The sequence below is a fragment of the Lates calcarifer genome, linkage group LG2, assembly GCF_001640805.2.
Source record: "Lates calcarifer isolate ASB-BC8 linkage group LG2, TLL_Latcal_v3, whole genome shotgun sequence".
Classification (NCBI taxonomy): Eukaryota; Metazoa; Chordata; class Actinopteri; family Centropomidae; genus Lates; species Lates calcarifer.
Genome location: NC_066834.1, coordinates 27,716,587 through 27,734,208, shown reverse-complemented (window position 1 = coordinate 27,734,208; position 17,622 = coordinate 27,716,587). Strand labels below are relative to the sequence as shown.

At 39.0% G+C, this 17,622-nt stretch overlaps 1 long non-coding RNA gene across 2 annotated transcripts; it reads right to left on the bottom strand.

Annotated features, from left to right (window-relative positions):
* Positions 1–13,576: 13,576 nt before the first annotated feature.
* Positions 13,577–16,717, bottom strand: LOC108877740 (uncharacterized). Of its 2 annotated transcripts, XR_007815091.1 has the most exons (4): positions 16,205–16,717; positions 14,874–15,191; positions 14,672–14,764; positions 13,577–14,560 (listed from the first exon to the last, which is right to left on the bottom strand). It is a non-coding gene; the product is annotated as an uncharacterized LOC108877740 (long non-coding RNA). The 2 variants fall into 2 exon arrangements; XR_001960146.2 differs by having other exon boundaries at positions 14,874–16,717.
* Positions 16,718–17,622: the final 905 nt, after the last annotated feature.

Here is a 17,622-nt window from a genome sequence, read left to right as displayed (position 1 = left end):
TACACTGATCCTCTTACAGTGCAGTTTTTTGCTGGGATACCTTTGGTCCTGGCATTCATCTGGATGTTACTTTGACACATGCCAGCAACCTAACAATTGTTGCAGACCAAGAACTCTCTTCCATGGCAACAGTACTCTGTGAAGGCAACAGCTTGCCCTAGCAGGACAATGCAACCCATCACACTCGAAAAACCGCTCAGAAATGTCTTGAGGAACAGGACAAAGAGAGATCGGATTGGGACTCCAGATCCCAATCCGATCCCCCTGCCTGTAACCCACAGGACCCAAAGGATCCACTGCCCCAATGTGTCAGAGCTGTTCTGACAGCATGAGGGGATCCATACAATATTAGACAGGTGGTTTTAATGTTGGCTGATCAGTGTATACTGTACAATACTTTTATTTGCACAGCTGTAAACAACAAAAGAGGCAAACTGAATGCATGCTAGTCGGGCATACACCTGCAAATTCAATTTGATGCAGAAATGCAAAGAAAAACAACAGCACAGATTCAGAACATGATTCATTAAATGTTTTTGTTAGCCATGCATCCAATTGTGCCAGTTCTAAAATACATGGTGTATTACCAACTCAAAAAAAGTATCTTGTAAAACTTCAGGACAGTGTGTGTAAAAATTAAAACATAAATAATACTTGTCTAAAAAAACTTCTCTTGTCCCTGACAATCCTTAATTCTTTATTCTTGACGAACATTAAAAAATACATTATAACCCTGAAAAGAGCTGATAACTGTACTGTATGCTTGAAAAAGCTGAACCAAACAGGCTCTTATTCTGACAGCCCTAAAATGTCAGGTGTTTTCAGATATTATTTCTTTTGTGCAAAGTGCATGTCAGACCTACAAAAAATATAAAAGCTACATTTTGAAAGAGTAACAGCATATTAATTAAGAGCAGCAGGGGCAGATAACTCATTGTACATGGCTACTTTTTCAATAAATCAAATTACCAGTATGAGAGAGCCACCGTTCCGAGGAAGCAAGACAGCCAGCACATTTACATGGTCTTTTTGCACAATATCCACAAGTTAATTAAGGTGCATGATGGACAGGAAAGGCTCACTGCGTTGCTCCCTCCAACTCCATTTACTATGCCATCTCCTGAAGATAGATTAATGTGAAAATTGCCTTTTGCAAAATTGAGGTTGCAAAAAGAAAGGTTTTCCAAATCAAGGGTTGGCATAGCAAATGTTAACTGGTGGCCATGTACAGTGTTCTTTTAGTGCTACACAGTCACACTCCACTGATGCAATGCTGAAAGTTGTTTTTGTAAGTTACAATGTAAAATCTTTAATGTATATTGTGAGAGATAAAGATAGATTAAATTTACTATCACAGGAAATCTGTTTTAGATTAGAATATTACTTCAAACTAAAAAAAAACAAAGCTTACAATCACTTCTCTCCAAATTAGTAGAGTTATTAACAGTTGGAATGTAGCCTGTGTGAAGCCCCATCCATCTTTTGCCTATTTTTTTGTATGATTATTTAATATGTAATTAAAGATAACAGCAGGATTAGTAAAATCTCTAAGCCTCTTTCTATGACAATGTAATGATTTGATTATTTTCTCTGTATTGTGTGTTTTTATCCCTTGATATATGTGATGAATATGAGTCACAGCCTCAATCAGTGGTTAGTGGGAGAAAAACTCACCTTGCCAATCACATCCTTCGTTTGAAGGTTCCTCACACCTTGTGAAGACCATTTACACACAAATGGCCTAATCAGCAAAACACAGCTGCTGGCCTGTTGCTGGATGACTGGATTAGCCACAACAATATCTAACTTCAGTTTTCACTGGTGAAATCACTTAAGACTATGAATCTGAGGCAATTATGTCAGTAATTTAGCATGATTTAGTAATTCAAAGGAACTAATTATTAATGTGAGGGAACAGAATTATTCATTACAAATGACTAATCTGTAAATACAAATTATCAAACATTTTCCCCACAGTACCTGCCAGGCTCTGTAGAGATGACATGTCAGCAACTAAACTAATTTTATTAGAAAGTAGCCATGCACAGAATACCCTGCCATTTCTTCCACAGTATGACTCTGCAGAAAGCTGACTGGGGATAGCTAAATTCACATATTCTTAAAATGCCCACATGCCTTGAAGCCAAAGACCAGGATTAACAGTGAGCTTTTCCTTTTTTCTATCTGAGGTCTAGACAATTGATTTCAGGAAGTGCCATCTCTTATGTAGCCATGGTCTACAGGAGTAGGAAGAGTGATATCCAAGGTGAAGAGGGTTGAAAGGTTGCTAAGTAATGAAAGCTGGGAGTGAAGGCGCCATGTCAGATGTGGAAATGGGGTCAGAGTTCATTAAATATCTCCCCCTTCTAATGAAGCTTTTTCTGGCTGAGGGATTTTAGCAATTGCTGCAGTAAGGTTAGTGAAGCATGAGGAGTCAGGAGCCTGAGAGCACAAAGCCAAAGTCACCCCTCACCGAAAGCAGACAGATTGGGTCAGTATCATTGTCAACCTTTAGAAAGAACAGGCAGGAACTATGAACATCTGATTGAATCTGACTCATTATTTCAAAACCCCCGTTGCAGTGACATCCACGAGCTAGCTAATTAAAAAAGATTCTGTTTCTCTGTCTGAGGCATTGGAGTTAAGAAACCAGACCCACAGATCACAATTAGAGCTCATAGTGATTCACTAGAGATGAAAAATATATTCAGTGGATGATAAATCATCAGTGCTGAAAGTTAAAGCTGTAGGAAATCATTAAGAGTAACGCGTGATGTAAAGCTTTACTCCTGGGTGTGTCAGTACACTGTGACATCACTGTTAGTTGTGTTTAGAGGTGTAACAGACTTGAAACTTGAACCAGATGGCAGTGAAACACTTCGTTTCAGATTGGTGCTGTGTTACTATTTAAATCTAACATTTTGAGTATTTGTCTTAATGGTCTTATTAACATCTAAAAATGAGAGGTCATTGATTTAAGCAACAGGCATTGGTTTCTTGTGATTAACTCCTCTGGTTCAAATATGGGCCCACAGAATGTGCTGCATCTCTTGTGTTACCCGCACCCACCATCATCTTGCAACTACAACCATGTGCTGTTTCTTTTTCATCTGTTTCTATGTAACGTCTTTAAGTTGTTGGTATTATTCACATGGTCACCTTGTTAACATCAGTATACAAAAGAAACAACCGTGGCTTCTGGTATTTAGTCATAAAATACAAACTCAACTACAGTGGGGGGGTTTATGCTTGTTTTAGAACAGGACAGTGGTGCGGTGGTTAGTGCTGTCACCTCACAGCAAGAGGGTTCCAGGTTTAAAACTATGTTTTGCCCAGGACCTCCAAAACCCTTAAAGATAAGTAGTATAGATAATGGATGGATGATGCTATTTTTTGCATGAGATACATAGATAAAAAATAATTTAGATCTGGTTTCTTATAGTTTTAAGAAATAATTCACAAGGACAAGCTGGGACATGATGGCTGCCTGGTCAGGTATGAACTTCTGGTGACCTTGCTCAGCGTCAGGGATTAATGCCACCCCCACTGAGATGAGTAAGTGCCCCTTTACCCAGAGAGAAGTGAGTGACAGGAATGAGAGCAGTAACCTTAATACTGTTTGTTTTGCAATTCTGTGTGAACCCAAAATCCATGGAAGAGAAGGACAGGAGGAGAGGAGAAAAACAAAATAGAAAGCAACAGAGTAATGTCTTCTATCTTTGCCTACATAGGAGTCCTGCCTCCGAGTGGTACTATGTCTGGTTGTGTATATGGTGATTTACGGAGCAGTGGCAGAGATCCATTAGCAATGAAACAACATACCCTCTATCCAGGAAGTGATTTATGTATTCAATAAGCCTCTCTGGCTTTCATTCCCTCCTTCCCCTCATTTCACTTCCTTATTCTTGACAGCAGCAGTAAGAAAAGCCACAGCCTGGAAAGCAGAATCTGCCAAGCAAGGTGTCCCAAGTAGGTGAGAATACAAGTGCACCACGAACTTGCTGTAATGGCAGTTTGCTTTGGCTGTTTTGCGCCTGTCTCACACTGTAACTCTGTGAAAAGCTCCTGCAAAGTTATTCAGCTATAAATTAATTTAAAAAGGCTACAAGGCAGCAATGCTTCAAAGTAACAGATTTTAACTTGAAACATCAGGAAAAGCAAGGTGCAACATCAATAGCTGAGGCAAAAACAAAGAATTTATTGACCTAGTCTGGTTGCTTTGGGCTGCATGAAGTGCTGTTAAAAGGTTCTGAACTGAAACATCTGTAATTAATTGGCTCATTTGGTCCAGACCAAGAAAAAAAGATACATTGCTGCTTTTTATTTCTGATCCAGTTTGTGGAAAACACAAAACACAAGCACTACGGCATCCATTTTAATGGACTGACAGGTAACTCATTTATTGTGAACAGTTTTAGTGATGTCATCCTGCATCAAATCAAATTCAGTCCTGCAGCACTTCACTGAACCTGATGAACACTTGTTTGGTTCACACCAGGGTTCAACTGACAGCTTCCATGTTAGCCTAAACATACTGCCAAAGCTTTGCATATCCCAGAGTTCATCTGAACTGGACCAAACAGATTAGTTGCGAGACTCCCTTGGAGTAAAAGAGTCAAAAGAGTCAATCTCATCACTTATCTATTTTATTTTAGTAAAAATCTAAAATAAATGAATTTGGTCACCATTTTAAAATGATTGAGGCTGCAACAGAAAGAGCAATGATAAAACTAATTGGCCACACCATGATAGTGCCAGCAGGGAAAATTGCACAGAAAGCAACAGAAGAGTGAGAAGGGTAAAGGACAAGAGAAGGGGAGCTTGAAGGAGAACTGGATAAGGAAGGAGGGAGTGCATAAGAAGTGGCAAGTGAGGACCAAGCAGCCAAATCCTGCTGACTGCCCTGTTTTCAAATAGCTGGGTAGGGAAACTCACAGCAGTCTTTACCATACAGTATCACCGAGCAATTAATCTACAGAGGGAAAGTATGGGAAGGACAACAGAGAGAGGGAGAAGGAGCTGGCAGATGGGGTCAGGAAAGTAAGAAATCAGCAGAAAAGGTTTGAGGAAGAAAGAAAGCTGCTTACAGTAACACCCATTAATTTCCCCAAAGACAGGTGTTGGGGATATTAATCCAAATAAGAGAGCTAAGCTTTGCCAGCTTCTCTGCTCCTGCTCCAGCAAAAGCTTCGCATATCCAATCCAGCCAAAGCCTTCCACATGCTTTCAATTAGAACCAAGACAGAGTTGTAATTTAATGGCCAAGTTACAAAGGAAGGACCCAGCCTGCTGTTCACCACAAAATAGCTTCCAACCTTGTTCTACATTTGAATCCAAAATGTAACCTCACTGGTCTATGATCTATGGATCTGTGCTATTAATCGTGACCATTAATTTTCAAAGATATATATTTTCTTACTTGTTAGTGTTTTCTGTCTGGTCAACTAGTTAAAATCCAAAAGGAGGTCGTAAAGAGAGGGAGGTATATGATGGAGAACAGCACAGATCAGTGCTCTGAGTTAAAGGACCATTATATTACAGCTTTACAGTACATCCATACAATACATCCAAGCCCATACACTACAGCTGTCTCACTGTCTGTTGAGACACACAAGACACTTGACATATTCATCCCACAGTCAGCATGGGAGCATGGGCTCAACTGGTTTTGGCAAACAGGGAAGAATTATAAGTTTGGTGGCATTGCCTCATGAGCTCTTTGAAAGCAAATGTGAAGTGGTAACAAGGCAGAGAGGTTTTAAGTGTGTGAGTCAATGACTGCTAACGCCTGTGCATACTTAATAGCTGATCAGCTTCCTACCACTTAGCTTTAAGTACAGTGTAACTTATGTCAAACTGACTTTCTGTCAGTCATTTTTATTTGACTGGGCACACATCTTGGCTGTCACAGCCATCTGAGCCATTTACCAACAAAATGAAATGAAATTGTGATTTTTAGTAAGTTACAGGAAGCTTGTTCTTTTACCAGTACACATGACATTAGACTATTTTAGACATTAGACTATTGTCGGAACTTCTAAGAATTGACTCACTGTGTTATATTTACTGGAGGATACACACAATGGAGTGGCCAAGAAATTCAAATGTACTTGCACAAGAAAGCAGATAGCTTTATCAAAGGTATTCAGCATCACAACTAATCACTAGAGATAGACCGATTATCGGTGCTGATATTCGGCATTTTGACGCATATCGGCATCAGCCTTTTTTTCTAATCCGACAGCTGATCAATTTAAAACTGGGTCATTCTGGCTCAGATGCAGCCGCACCTCTCTGTCTGCAGTCACTACTCTGTCTCCAGCATTGGCCCACCCACAGCATAATCTGATTGGTTACACGCAGAGCCACAGCAGGGGTAACAGCCAAGAAGAAAAGAAAGAAAAAAAAGAAAACTTTATAAGAGGTGCTGCTGACCCTGGAAACTCCCTGCACTTTTTGTTTTTGTTTGAACTTAAAACAAAGATAAATGAAAGATGAAATAACATTTCAGCTATATTGAAATTTTGGAAAACTTTATTTACTGTAGAAAACTTTAGGTTTTCATTTAACTTTATAAGACATGCTGCTGAGCCTGGGAGCTCCCTGCACTTTTTGTTAGAATTTTAAAACAAAGATGTCTATTGTCTAAGATAAAAATAAACCTTTTAATAAACCATTTAAACAAAAGGGTTGGAGAATTTTGACACCAATATTTTTGCTTTTACTGCAAATGAATATCAGCTCCAAATATCAGTTATTGGCCTCCTTGACTACTAATAATCGGTATCAGCCCTGAAAAAACCATATCGGTCTATCTCTCCTAATCACTAACAGCTAACACTAGTGACCAACAGAGTTGGTTATTATTTTCTGTATTTTAAAGTATTTTAGCAAGATTTTGCAGTGGGAATGGTTTCATTGTTTCTGTTTTGGACTCACATCCAAATGGGAGTTCAATCAATCAATCAGCTTGCTTGACGCACCGTTATAGTAACCATACCAGCTTTCCTTAAACACTCAGGGGCTCAGCCTTTTCTCCCTGTCCAGCCTTAATGAAAAAATAGCATAGTGCTTTCTAGCATATATTAATTTAAGCTTAACTTAACATTCAAAAATTTTCCAGTATTCTCATGGGTATTTTTCAGTGGGTGGCACATCTGAGTTCCACAGCATTAGAAATTAATCAGGCTTTAAGCATCAGCTCTTCAGCTCATCAGCTTATTGTTTACCCCAAGTGATATCTAGTCACATTTAGTTTTGGATTTGGTTTTTAAATATCGACTGAGGAGACTTGTCACCACCCCCATTACAAGTGCAGTAAATGGAAGATCAGTTTTGCTGCTCAAATGTCAACTGTGAGGAATTATTATTATTATAAACTGTTTTCTATTAGAAGTTAAAAACAGTGAAAACTGTCCTGAGCAACCACGATCAACAATATTAAATAATGCTGAATAAAATACTGTCCTATCCTAAATCAGTAATACAGATTAATCCCACTAAGTTAATCAGTAGGAGGCTGAATGCCTTTAAATGAGCCTTTTCTGACACGACAATATGATTTCACAATAGAGATTTAAAAAAAAAAAAACAATTGTGACCAGATGAAGGACCAATTCATTAACCAGCGAAATAAATACTGTCATGGGGAGAATATAGGTAGATTTCATTAGTATGCTATATGTTTGTTTGCATTTGCTGAGGAAAAAGTATTTAACTGATGTCTTTCTTCAGCAGTAAGGTGGTACTGAAGTGATGCTACACTCTGCTTGGTTAAGTATCTTGGACAGCCCCTAGTGTCTTCAAACAGCCAGTACAACAAAAGTGTGAGCAGAGAGAGCAGCAAAGCAAGGGGGAATACTAAAAGGGGCAGGCAGTTATCTTATTGTTGTGCCATAATGCTAGCACTGATATCAAGTACAAAGTTTTACACTTAAAATATCCAGGTCATACCAGTGGTCTTATCATTTTTTGAGGAGGTGGACAACTTTTGTGGACTGGAATTTGCTGCGATACACCAACCAGAGTAGGCTGAGAAATAATCAATAGAACTACTTGCAGGCTAAGCCACACAGAACTGCAGTTATGAAAACCCTAAAGGACTGTCTATTTAGAGCTTAACTGCACTGACACAGAAGAAGTTGCAAAGATTTATTTAGTGCATGCGCATGATTCATTTGAACTAGAGCATCTGTTGCAAAGGCATGACAGGCAATAAGATAATTTTAATGTTCTATTCCACCGTGTAGTTCAGAGGCGTCTCAGTTAATGAGACTCAGTCAGTCTGGTTTTGAGTCTGACTTTCAATCCACCACCCACAGAGTGCACATATTAAAATTACACCACTGGGAAAGAGTTCAGTCTGTGGAAAACAATGTGTCACTTTCATCCATAGCAAATTATATGGAGAAGAAGAAAATGTTATGTTGTCTTGGGATATACATTGTCATTAGAGCATTTAAGGGTGAGGCTATTTATCATTTGTCTCATTTGCTTCATCGGGATCATGTGACTCATACTAGTACCAAAGAATCAGTGGTCATGCTTTATTGTGAAAATTCTGTCTGATTTCTCAGGCTATCCAGCAACACCTCAGTCTGAATCCAGTTTGAGAATGATATGATGGCATGAGCATACTCCTGAGTATCAGAGGGTGGAACCATCACTTTTAGTGTCACAGAAGATTTTTTCAATTACTTTCAAGTCTCTTGTCCTCCTTTGGCCTGTCCTTGCACTGACCATTGTGGTAATTATCTAATCTGTGTGCTGATGTCAGCTCAGAAGGCTGCACTATAATTACTTTAAGTAGCCTTTATTAGAGATAATGGACCTTCAGAGTTAGATCACATCTAACAACTGCTGCCAAATTAGGCTCTAACTATCTACACTCTACCTGAGAGAGAAGACGTTATCAAAAACAAGTATGAGTTATTTTACAAGTGTTATACAAGGCGATGAATTATAATGGGGACTATTTATAGGTAAATAGATATAAATGGGACACAAAGTGTGGATACAAGTGGAGGAGTATAAACCACAGAAATCTTGCTGCAAGGCTAAGGTATTATTTCCCTCAGACATATACAGTTTAGACATTCTTAATAAAACCTGCCACTTCTCCCTTTTCTTATTTGAAGATTAACTCATTAAGTTTGCATCATGCCTACTACATACTGTACATTTACTGTGTGTGTACCCCAGACAGTGAAAAATCTGTGTTACAAATGGATCTGAATGGATAGTACTCATGATGTGTGGATACGGCGACATGATGAGTAACAGATCAAGAGCCACATTTCATGGAGATTACAAGATCAAATTAATTTTGTTATTCACATAAAATGAATAAAAAATAATGACAGACTTTGTGCATTTAGAGATAATGAGAGGTGCAACAAGATTTAGCTACTTGATTTTGTGTCAGTGCTTACAGAGGCACACTCTAATTATTACTCCCTTCACCCTTTCCAATTTGGTATGTAGTGTAGTAGCCCATTAATAATGTCAGTCATTCCTTTCTTACCATAACTGACTTATTTGTTTGATTGAAAGATTGACTTATTTGTTTGACTGGAAGATTAACTGTAAACAGTAAGGTCAAAAAATACCATCACTGAATGTCACTGTCTATACATCAGCTCCATCATTGTACAGGCTTAACCTCCGACCAGATGATTTTTACTGTCTACTGCAGATGACCAGTAGGTGGCAATATTTTTGTGAATCATTCCTGGACCACCTTAAAAAAAAAAAAAACAAATAGACTTGCACCTCACAAATACGCACAAACTCAACAACAAGTTGACCAGGTGTCATCAAAACTTGAACGTAATGAAATTCACAAAAGCAGGATTTATTTCAAGACTCCCGTATTAAACGACATCATCTGTACTCAAAAGTGTTCCTGTTATTCTGTCCACCCCATGCAATGTTTCATGCAACACTGTACTCCTAGTGAATGCACAGCTCTCTCTCTCAGGAAGAAAATCAAATTACCCATGTTCTGGCTTGACAAATTTGCCATTTAGATAAGGACATGCCTCTCTTCCTGAGAGAGGACATTTGTTTGCATGGCTTTAGGCTGAACCCTGGTGGGAAACTGTTGAACTACACATTCACTTCACATAAGAGACTCGCTCTGGCGCTGGTGGTGGCAACACAAACATGCACATAATAAAAGATGAAATACAGAGGCATTTGTGTAGATAAGGTCACATGTAAACTAAAGGCTGCCTGATTGGTTTTGTTTAAGATAAGATACTGTCACAGATACCTGTGACAGACTGAGCTTATAGGTACTTTTACCTATACCTCAATTCAGCTAAATCATATTTCTTTCTTATTTCTCTGTGGGTATTCATTCATTCAATAGGCATCCATCAAAATGCCAAGTAAACCTTTTGGATCATCTGGGTATTACATGTATATTAAGTTTGGAAGTGACATTCTATAAATATACTTTTTTATTTTAAAAAATACCTATGAACCATTGAGATTGCAGGTGATTTTGCACTAAAACTGGAGACCTTACAAAAAATTACCCAGTGAAGACCACAGCATCAGAAAGCTGCAGGTTGCCAGCAGAAACTCTGGCTGGCCCATATACAACAGATTTCCTCATCTGGGTTTTTTTTTTCCTGGCAGAGGTCCTGGAAAAATGCAGACAATGGTTTTAGTGAGGGTGGAAATTAATCATGCACAGCTCGACACATTCTACATCTGTAAGTAAGGAAATGCAAAATTACAAATAGTTCTTATTGTATATTGTGGCTCAACAGTCAAATAAATGGTATGCTGGTGTATATATAAAGTAAACAGGAGTATCTCCTCAAGTCAAAAAGGTTTTTTGTTTGTTTTTTTACACTGGTACCTGTCAGCAGGTATGGCATCAGTCATATGAGGATGGTATCTGGAGCCATCATTCTGCATGTCATGTGTAGCTGTTTTGATGGGTGTTGAACTTGCCATATGAATTTCTGATGACAGCTTCTGTACTTGTGTCACAGGTGACACTTTCAATTTGGAGGCCTGAGTTGCTCTACACAGGAAACACAAAGTGCATACTGAAATTATGCTTTTCCGACATGCTTTTGTGCTATGCAGCAATGTTACTTGTCAAAACAGACATCCCTAAGGCGCACACACATTGCTTTTCTTGCTTGAGCTGACATGTGGGTTGCAGGCCGACCAGAGCAGTTTGGATTGGAACACTGATGATCTCAAGTTCCACCAGTACCAGTATACAAAACTGAAATCTCCAGCTACCCATCCAGATTGTATGGGTGTTCTGAAAATGAGGAAGTAGCACTTCTATGCTGCTCAGCTAAGACTAGTCCATTGTTGCTGCATCCAGAATTTGGAGCAAATTGGAAAGGCATCATAAAAGAAACTGGCTAATATCCAATTCAAAATATGACTGGAGGCAAAGAACTACACAAATAACCTAAAATTAATATTAATTAAAATCAATGACAGTATACATGTCAGATTTGTGGTATTAAAAATGTATAAGATTCAGAGAGATATAAATACAATAAAATTGGTAAAGCCAGCTCAAGGATTTAAGCAATGGGCAGCAAAAGGAATAACAGCTTGGTGTTTTAGACCTGGAGAGTTTCCAACCTCTACAATGAAAATATGATTATGGAATTATTACAGAAAAAAAATGTCAAAGCAGATCCCTCTCGTAAAATTAATGGAGTGATCCATATCATGACCAAAGCATATAAAGAAAGGAACATAAGAACAATTTGGGAATTATATTAACGATTGAACACTGAGGGTAAACACTCAGCTAAATACATAAAAGAAGAACAGGGAAAAGAGCCTTGTATTGAAATTTCAGATGCTATCAAACGTGGAAAATATACAAAACACCCATCAGTTCAAGGAGGGAACCAAGGTTTAAAGGTGAAGAGATAAAATGAAACAAGAATGTTTAAGAGAGAGTGGATCATGTCATACTGAGTCATTTGATCATTCACATAATTTTTATTTTCTGACATAATTTTAATGTCAGAAAATAACTGTTTTGGGAAAATGGTATGTAAAATGCTATAACAAATACAAGGTTGTAGGGACCCAATGAGTTGTTTTGTGTTTTTTCTCTGAAAGAAGTGTGATCAGAGGCCAGACATATCTGATTAATATACAGTTAGTGGCAAGTAAAAACATTTGTATAGGGACAAATGGCTAATAATCACTGTAGAAGTTGTCTTCATGGAACACTAATACATTTGTTTGCTATTTGAGTCTAAAGCAAGCTTAACGAAAGGAAACATGGGGAAATGGACATAGTCCAGACACAAAATGGTGATATCAGAGTAAAACAGATGACTCTGACTGTGTGTGACTATGATGCATACCTGAAGTTCCTTTTGGAAGACCTGCACTGTGCAATGGCAGAGCTCAGAAAAACTGCACAACTGAGCAGAGACATCAGTGTGACCAATACAATAAGAGAGTCAAAGGTCAGCCACTTTCACTCGGCGACTGGGTGCTGGCAAACTAGGGTGCCAGGGGGAAATGTAAGCTCTCTGACAAATGGGAGCCCACTGCTCACAGTCAACTTTCTGCCCCTGGACAAAGAGTTTGATGATGCTGCTGCTCCTGTGTCCATACCTGCCTCTGGCATGCCTTGTGCCCCTCCTCCTTCTGATTGCAGTGAGACTGTGATATCTGGATTGGACACTGCAGCTGGGACAGCTGAACCATCCCTTGCTAGTTCCCTCTCGATGTTGATAGCTGGGATGATGGCTGCACTGCCTCATGGGTCCATGAGCAGTCCGCCATTGATGGGTCACTGGTACAGACAGCCTGCCACCTCCCTCTGTTTTGGCCTCCCCCTGCCTCTGATGCTCCTGCCACCAACTCCCCAACAGCCCTCCCTGCTCCACTACCACAACGATCGCCTGGCTATTCCAATCCACCACAGGCATCAAATGCAGAAAACCAACTTACCTCACTGGTTGGCAGGTTTTCCCTATGGGACAAGTGAGTCTCGCAGTAAGCAAAGTTCTGCATGTTAGCTTTCTTACTTATTTAAAATGTAATGTGTGACATGCTAACATGTTTTTATTATTTAGACTTAGACTTGACTTTATTGATCCCTTTGGGATGACTCCCTCTGGGAAATTACATTTCTAGCAGCTTATAAAGGCAGAAACAGCACATACTCACAGGACAGTTTGCAAATGACAACAACAACTGCTTGCAAACAGGTATAAAAAATAGGATAAAAAAATAAACAATAAACAGTAAACTCTTAATAGGATAAAAAAAAATAAACTGTAAACTCTTAGCTAAATATACAAAATATAGATAGAATAAAATAAGTATGAAATAAGATAAATATAGAGAACTGTATATGGCCTGTGGTTAAATTAAATTATTGCACTGTGACAGTGGATGATGCACACGAGTGTCCAGGTCTGTGTGTGAATGAATGAGTTATTGCACAGTAAGTGATGGCATGATGGACAAAGGAGTTCTTAAGTCTGTTGGTCCTACACTTGGGCAGGAGCAGTCTTTCACTGAACAGGCTCCTCTGGTTGCTGATGACAGTGTGCAGAGGGTGGCTGGCATTGTCCATAATATCCAGCAGTTTGTCCAGTGTCCTTATCTCTGCCACCATCACCAGAGAGTCCAGCTTCATGCTGACCACAGAGCCGGCCCGCCTGATCAGTTTATCCAGTCTGGATGTGTCCTTCTTGGATATGCTGCCCCCCCAGCACACCAGTGTAAAAGAGGACGCTGGCAACCACAGACTAGTAAAACATCCACAGCAGTTTGCTGCAGATGTTGAAAGACCACAGTCTCCTTAGGAAGTAGAGGTTAAAAAAGGTTGAAAGAGCTTAAAAACTGGAGAGCTACTGGATAGGCAGCCGTCTCCCACAGCGCCAGACATGTGTAGCGTATGTAGGGGCAAACTTAAAACATCACAGTTGACTTGAGACTTTTGTCATTCCTCTGTTGGTCAGCCTAATAAACTTGTCCTGAGGTATCCATGGTGTGGGCCTTCAACTTAACACAAGGCAGAGCCCCCTCTATAGAATTTAAATGTCTGTGTTTCCACAAATCTGAAACTGTGTTAAATGAGTCCCTGGTTTCATGTGGATAATCTGGTCCAGGTTTGACTTTGTCTAAGTGAAGTGGTTTTTGTTCAGGACCTGGTCTGATGTAGTGTAGATGTGAAAAAAAGCAGTGCAAGAACCACAGAGACCAAACTGAGGCGTTTCTTTCTTTCATCACTGTATTTCAAACACTGTGCACTGTATGATTGTGCTAAAAATCTTTGCAGAAACATGGTTCATTTGTAGTTCATGAAGAGGCAGTTCAGGGTTTTCTTGGCTGCAAAGCAAATATACAAGAGGTGAAAAGGTTATTACATGAATGCTTTGATAAAGGTAAAGCTGCCTTCAGACTGCTTCTCAGAAACAGAGTTTTACTCATTCTGTTTGGTAGGTACAGTTTGATGAGAATAAGTTTGGCTGGATAAGCGGAGCGGAGCGGTCACTCCTCATATTGCCCTCCCACCTCCTCTCCTCTCCTCTCTTCCTCTCTAAAAGAAAAACAGAGGACAAACAGGTTGTAATTAAAAACTTTATAAATCAGGTAAACAGAAATATAATGTATTACTTCATGAAATCTGATAGTGACATAAAATATTTACCGTTTACATGAGACGGTGTAGACATCATGTTGCCCTCCCACCTCCTCTCCTCCTCTCTTCATGTCTCTTTTCTTCTCTGATTTTTTCTGCTCTCTGCAAAAATAAATGGCAGACAAAAGGGAGTGAGAGTTAAAATCTTCAAATACTAAACAAAATAAACTTCATAAAATCTGGTAATAACATTAGACAAACAGATATTTACCTTTTACATGAGAGAGTTCACATGGTGTATTGCCCTCCTGCCTCCTCTCCTCTCCTCCTCTCCTCTCCTTTTTCCTCATCTCTGTGGAGAGGAGGAGGTGGGGGGAGGGTGAGAGGAGGATGTGGAAGGAGGGTGAGAGGAGGAGGTGGGGGGAGGGTGAGAGGAGGATGTGGAAGGAGGGTGAGTGGAGTGAGAGGAGTGAGAGGAGGAGCTACATGAAGAGCTACTGTGGGAGGCAGGGGCCAGGACCCTGCTGTGGATGGTTGGCTGGCTGGGGTCTGGAGTGAAGGCCGTGGTCCAGGTGCAGCGCTTTTCAGTCTGAAGGTGGAAACAAATACAACCTTTAGACCTCTGCTCCACATCATGTAGACCATGAACTGTTACCATGACAACTTTCACACATCACTAAAAGTACCACAGTTCAATAACACTCCAGATAAAAAATATAAAATTCATTAATAATTCATTAAACTATATTTAGCACAGAGTAGATGAGTATGAGCAGTAAATACAAATAGAATTTGAAAGAGGCCCCACATACAGCAGAAGCACAGAATAAAGTTTAACATTACTGAATATATGTTCATGGCAAACTGAGAGAATTCAATCAGAATCTACTTGTGAAAGCTGATTAAAATAATTTTGCATTTATTATTAATAATACATGAGCATATGAACGATTAGGCTGTATTAAAGTTTTTGATGAACATATGACTTGTTGCCATATGACTCATAATTTAAGTCATTCATGCACCTTGTTGTGTTGTTTCTCTCTTAATCTCACTGTGTCCCTGCTAACAGTCTGGAAGTGGGAAACTGCCCCTGGTGTCCTATATGTTATTTAGGTCTACATGTTGAGATTAATAACTGTTCATTTGTTAGAAATATGCACTACTTGAATTACAGACATCATTTAACAATATGGAATTTTGATATATTTGACATATTTGACTGATTGACAAACCTACACACCTCCTACAACACCGTTTATGAGCCTTATTTAATCCATGGAAACACTTTGTCAAGTTGTCAAGTATCACAAAACATTTTCTAGAAAATCTCTTCTTCCAGTTAATTTACACCTTCTGTTAACAGTGTGTAATAGTTCGGGCATAAAACTGACAGTCACGACATGTGTTACTTATGGCGCAGATTAGAAAATAAGGAAACCTCATTTTATCAGCGGGTTATTTCTTAATAGTTGAATAGTTTAATGTGACTTGGAGGGAACCTCCGTATAAAACAAGTCAAGAAAGCCACTTTGATGAACGTGTCAACGGCAAAATACATTGAAAACAACATTTTGAAAATAGTCTTTAAAAAAATCTCACATTTTCCACGAACAAGTCCTCTTGTCTGTGACAGTCGGTCTTAAATGGATGTAAAATCTCCAAAGCTGGTGTCTCCTTTCCAAAGAAATGTTCCAGTGAAAGCAGGGAGCTGTGTTTTTCTGGCCACCAGAAGGTTGTTTGTGTCTGAATGATCAGGTCTGAATGATGCGCCTGAAATAAAACACGTGGCAACCATGGAATGTTCAGGTCTGATCCATCAGCACGTCTATTCTGACAGTCCCATCTCACCTGGACAGGTGTCACACCATCAACATGGCGAAGATGGAAAAATGCTACTTCAGAAGAAACAAGGAGGATGTGAGCATAATTTAAACAAAACAATAAAGTGATTAAAACTAGAAACATGATCTAGACACACAAAAAAGTTACTCTGATTCCTGAAGCAAGGGAGTACTCCTTTCATGGCATGACATGAAGCCCCTTGTGGTGTAGCTAGACCAGCACAAGAAAACACTATAGAAGCAGGGGGGTCTGTGCAGAGATGGCGTAAGGTCCTTCATCAGTGCAACAACTGCTTCAACTCTTGATATTCTTCATCGGGCAAAATGAACACAGAAAGGATAAAACGGTATTGAAGACACAGATTTACTCTGTTCCTCTAATAAAATCTTTTATTCAATTTTAATCATGAAGGCTAATATTTCTTTCATTCTCCATCTGTCTCGAGGTCCCTCTGTCAGATCAATCTCTGAGGAACATCAAATATAACAAGATCAAGCAGATGAAAACTAGTCAGGAAGACAAAAAGACACTGATGTTTAATAGGTTTAGCTCACCTCATATTTCATTTTATAGAATAAATACTCATTCATTTTTCTAAACCAATAAACCACCTAATACCCTTTTATTTTAATATCACTAAATTTTATCAGTTATCCACCATGAGAATGTGGAAAAGTGTTCACTTCTGGTATACACAAAAATGGTTTCACTGTATTCAGTACAGTTCTTAAGACATTAAGTGCTCCTCTGAATAATGAGTAAAAGGAATCTTGGGAAAACAAGCTGTAGACAGTATTTCCTTATACCTACTTACACACCAACAGGCATGAGTATAAAAGAACAAGAGAGGGAGGGTTTGTTCAAAAGTCATAATGCAAAAAGGTTAAATTCATCCAGGATTGCTGTGATAGCAATATTGTTCTATGAAAGGAAATGATTTAAAGGCATTGTCCTTCTTACGTAACAACTTACAGCTTTCCTATGACAGAATTGATATATATATAATAATCAGCAAAGCATTCCTTGTGATTTGCAATAATACAGTAAAAGTAGACAATCTATAGCATTTCACTGTTCCTGCAAACATATTGTCACACCCCTGCTATAGGCCTACATGCACTCATTTGCAATCAGTTCCCACTTTCCACTCCAGAACCAACAATCCTGCATTAAGA